Genomic DNA, 5,081 nt, shown 5'->3' with positions numbered 1-5,081 from the left:
GAGATACATACACTGAATAAGCATCAATATATCTTCTTTTGTTCCCTCTGACTGATGTGCGAAGTTGCATACTGTGCGGAGGAGAGGTGCGTTTGCAGAGGAGAGATGTTCTGTGTCTGTGTCCGGTTTGCAAACACTGCAGAGACTTTGCTTTAAATGTGCAACTCACTCCCATAGCGCCTCTGCTAAACTTTGCTTTGGATCGGTTCATATCAGTTTTGTACTTGATTCATCCCAAGTGCATATATAGGATGAAGGTCTGGTTGGTTTGTAGGAAACAAATTGCACGGTTCTGTCACCAGTAATAAAATCATTGATTTATGCTATTATGCTTGTTTTTGTTATCCTATAGGCAGAGGTGGGCCAAGCCGTCAGGATGCCCTAGGTGACCGGGCCAACCACGTCACCCTTCCCTTTGCACGCAATCATGCACATGCACACACAGTGAAGTCACAGGGCAGCACTTGTTGGAGTGGAGACAAGAAAGTCCATCAGAATGCTCTTCAAGGGGTACATGCCCTGCTCCCCCAATCGTTGCGCCCTAGACAGGTGCCTCTTCTGCTCACCCCTAGTTCCAGCCCTGCCTATAATGAAGTGTGTCAGAAAACCTAAATACTTGAAGGAAACCCACTAGGGATGCATCGAACCAACTATTTTGGATTCGGGCAAACCCCCGGATCCTTTGTGAAAGATTCGGCCGAACCGAATCCTAATTTGCATATACAAATTAGAGGCGGAAAGGGAAATCATGTGACTTTTTGTCACAAAACAAGCTAGTAAAAACATTTTCCCCACCTGCCCCATATGCAAATTAGGGACAGGAAAGGAAAAAAGTGGGAAAAATGACTGTGCAGAACAGTTACTGCGTTTGCAGAGGAGAGATATTCTGTGGCTGAATCCTGGATTCCGTGCATCCCTAAAACCCACTCATATATGGAGAATGATCAAACTCCAGTATAGTGCTCTTGTAAGAACTGAGCCAGTGATCCCAACAACTTCAAGTCTGCTTCTAGGCACAGCCACCTATCTGCAAGGGGTTACATTGGGAAACCAACATTCTCCCAATTAGCTGTGTTCAGGTTCAAGTAAGCTTTCTACTTATTGCTGGGGCAATACAGATGACTTGCATTGACCAATGTGGCATAATCTAATGTCATTAAATCCGGTTATTCAGTGGTCCCCCAGTCCTTATTTCCTTAATATTTTAGCAAATTCTTTTTTGTATGCTTTCATAAAGAACCCTGAAAGGTATGAAATCAATAATATTTTATTAAGTTTTAGTCCTGCAAAAATATATTGTTCTGTCTATTCTTCCCACTGAGGAGCATCCTATGCTTTAATGAAATCTTTGTAATTGCTTATTAGCAATACAATAGATAAGCTGCTTAGCACGTTGGCTCCTGACATCCTTACTACATGGCTCTGCTTATTAGCACATGGAAATAAAATGCAGTATGTCTGATTGTGATAGATGGTTGCTGTCATTATTAGGTGTTAAAGTCAGACTAAACCTGAGTATTAGCTCCTTTGATCATTTCACAGAAAGAAACCTAGAAAATTGCACCTCATAGAGCACCAGGGATCTATTTCAGTGCATGGTTAGTTCTTGGCGTTGTTATGAGATAATTGAGGTACCCTTAGCAACAAAATGCAAGAAACATAACCGACAATGCAACTTCAATGTAATAAAGTCATTAATAGGGATGCACTGAATCCAGGATTCAGTTCGGGATTCGGATTTTTTCAACAGTATTTGGCAGAATCCAAGTGCCCAGCCAAAGCAAATCCAAATTGCACACGGTTCTCTTTTCACTATGTTTTGGCAGATTTTTCATTAGTATAACCCAGGGATCCCCAACCTATTTTACCGGGAGCCACATTCAAATGTAAAAATAAGTTGGGGAGCAACACAAGCATGCAAAAAGTTCCTGAAGGTGCCAATTATGGGCTGTGATTGACTATTTGTAGCCCCTATGTGGACTGGCAGACTACAGGAGGCTCTGTTTGGCAGTACCCCTGTTTTTATACAACCAAAACTTGCCTCCAAGATAAGCACCTGTTTTGAGGCCACAGGGAGCAACATCCAAGGGGTTGGTGAGCAATATGTTGCTTACGAGCCACTGGTTGGGGATCACTGGTCTAACCTGTCCTCATGACCAGTCCAAGTTGATTGGTTAATGGGGGTGGTCACCAGCATTGGCACCAACACATTTTCATTGTCCTAGTTTGCCTGTGACCTCAAAAAGATCAGACTCATTCCCACCTGTGACTTGATTTGTGGGTGCTCTTTTGGTCTGATTCCAGGTTGACTGAGCTATATGTGTTTATTCAAAATACTGCAGAGTAGCAATTTCTATATCTGCAGACTAGTAACTTAATAAGAGCTTTTTCTGAAAAGAACCTGCAAATACAGTTTAAATGGAGTTTATTTAGTTTTGAATCCTAGACATTACGGTTTTGTTTGTCTCTTCTGCCCGTCTGAGCAGCAGAATGGGGGAAATTTGTCTCATTAAGGTGAATGGACTAAATATTTTCAATATTGAAGTATGTCAGTGCCAGACCAAAGGCTAAATGTGCCCAAGGTGCCCATTGTCAAACCCCCTGCTCATCACCCCCTCGCTTCTTAGTAATGCGCGCAATACATTTTCCTCCCTTGCTAATGCAATGCTCTAATATTTGGTGTTACCGAGGGTCTGGAATTATGAGGGAGGAAGGCAAAAGAAATATGCACCCTGGACCCCTCGCTAGTTATGGCCTTGGAGTATATTCCAACCAGTGTAGAAGATGTGCACTTAGCATTTTAATTAAACATGCTGATGAATAGACTCTCCTCTGTACATATTTATACATTCATTAGCAGATTTGCTGGGTTCCAGGTAAGGATGGTGATGGCAGTTTCACACATACCTTGCATTGGAATTATCTATTCACCCCATAATGCATTAAATATAACACATACCTAATAATCCATATACAGTATACCGGCGGCCGTTCTGTATCCCAATATTCCATTGTGCAAATATCCTTATACTCTTTCATGGGGGTTTGGAAAGTCTGTACAAGTAAGTAGGAACATTTTAATCATAGGTTGGCGTTTACACTGCAGTGGATAATACATGTCAGGAATATCATAGAGGTAAATGTTTCCTGTGCTTGTTGCTTTGTCATTGTAATTCTCTACTGTTTCCTACTGCTCTACTCCAACCAGTTACAGAAGATCATATTCACCAACGCCTCAAACCATTATTTGGTGAGAAAGCACAGAGATGGGAGAATTATCAGAGGAGTGGAGGAAGTCTCATGTTTGGAACTTGGCAGGTGATTGTTGACTGAGAGCAAGAGCTCTTTGGCATAATCTAATGACCCTGCTACGCTCTTAGTACATCAACGTGTGCAGTCTTAATATTAGATGAACTGCATCTATGGTAGTCAATGCATGTATAGGAATCCTGTGGATATACAGGTATGGGATCTGTTATCCAGAAACCTGTTATCCAGAAAGCTCTGAATTACAGAAAGGCCGTCTCCCATAGACTCAATTTTATCCAAATAATCCAAATGTTTAAAAATGTTTTCCTTTTTCTCTGTAATAATAAAACAGTACCTTGTACTTGAACCCAACTAAGATGTAATTAATCCTTATTGGAAGTAGAAACAGCTTATTGGGTTTATTTAATGTTTACATGATTTTCTAGTAGATTTACGGTATGAAGACCAAAATTATGAAAAGACTTGTTATCCGGGAAACCCCCAAGCCGTGAGCATTCTGGATAACAGGTCCTATATCTGTATTTGTGATTTGGATATTTTTGCATATAATTAGTAGGCAGACCAGATGCATCTTACAAGTCAGACCTGAAGATATTTTATATGTGCTGCAGGGCATTATCCTCTGACTGTTCCTTGTACATCTTTAATTATGCATTAGGCTTATTCCTTCTTTCCCACAATGCCAGGATTTGCTGTGTGGGAGGATAATTAAAATTATTTTTACTGTTGATTGCCTTCAAATTTTATAATATTCTACAATAATGTCTATTAACGTACCCACAAAAGAAGAGATATGTAATTTACATAGATTCCCCTTTAACCAAATCTTTATTTTCCTGCACATTATCTGTGAATGTATTATGATCCTTGATTACTATAGCTCCAACATATTCCACAGCACATTATTGTTCATCATTTACATCACTCCCTGACTGTGGAGCTTACAATCTAATGCCTGTATCACAAAAATTTCATTAGGTACAATTAAACAAACCATCTGTTTAAGGTAAGCTGGGTACTTGGAGGTAACCCACTTACACATGGGTAAAATGTATATTTTTTACATAGATAGTGCCCTGGTATTGCATATGCATGGATCTACCTACATCTTAAAGATGATTATAGAAGGCTTGGACAATCATAGCCATTCAGATGTGTTTGAACACAACCTGTTGATGCTGAAAGGTGTAGTTGAGCATAGGGATGCCTCTTGGGCAATATTCATGGGCCTAGCTGGTAAAATACCAGCCAAGACCAGGGCTGGTATAACCCATTTACTGGCAATGTATTTAGTGGTACATTTTGGTGACCTGTTATGTGCTTGGCCTGGTCACTATCACTGCTTCCAGCTCAGCCTCCTACCCCCTGACCCTCTATCTACCACTCTACCACCCTTTTTATGCCATCCCAACATTTTTACATCACTGTTCGTTCCCCAAGTTGAATAACAAGAATTTTTCTTCCAAAGAGATGGAAACCCAAGATGAACAGCATCTGAAAACCTGATCTGAGGTCATGTACAATGAGGACAATTACGGCCCCTTGGGATTGATAGGGCTGCTCTTCCTAAACTTATGTCCTCATGATGATTATCATGGTACCGGGGCAAGCAGCAGCATGCACCTAATTGGGGCTGACATCATCTATTTTTTATTACCAGATATATATTTATAACTATTAGACTAAATGAGCACGGTAAAAATGCACATAGGTCCAATAAATATAATGGCAGAGAAGGTTCTGTTTCATAGAGCTCACAATCAGTCAAATGCAAACTGTCTCTTAAGTGCAGAGGAGAAGCTTCACGTTGT

This window comes from Xenopus laevis, chromosome 2L, assembly GCF_017654675.1.
Source record: "Xenopus laevis strain J_2021 chromosome 2L, Xenopus_laevis_v10.1, whole genome shotgun sequence".
Taxonomy (NCBI): Eukaryota; Metazoa; Chordata; class Amphibia; order Anura; family Pipidae; genus Xenopus; species Xenopus laevis.
The sequence above is the reverse complement of the archived record's forward strand: the minus strand, read 5'-3'. Positions refer to the sequence as shown.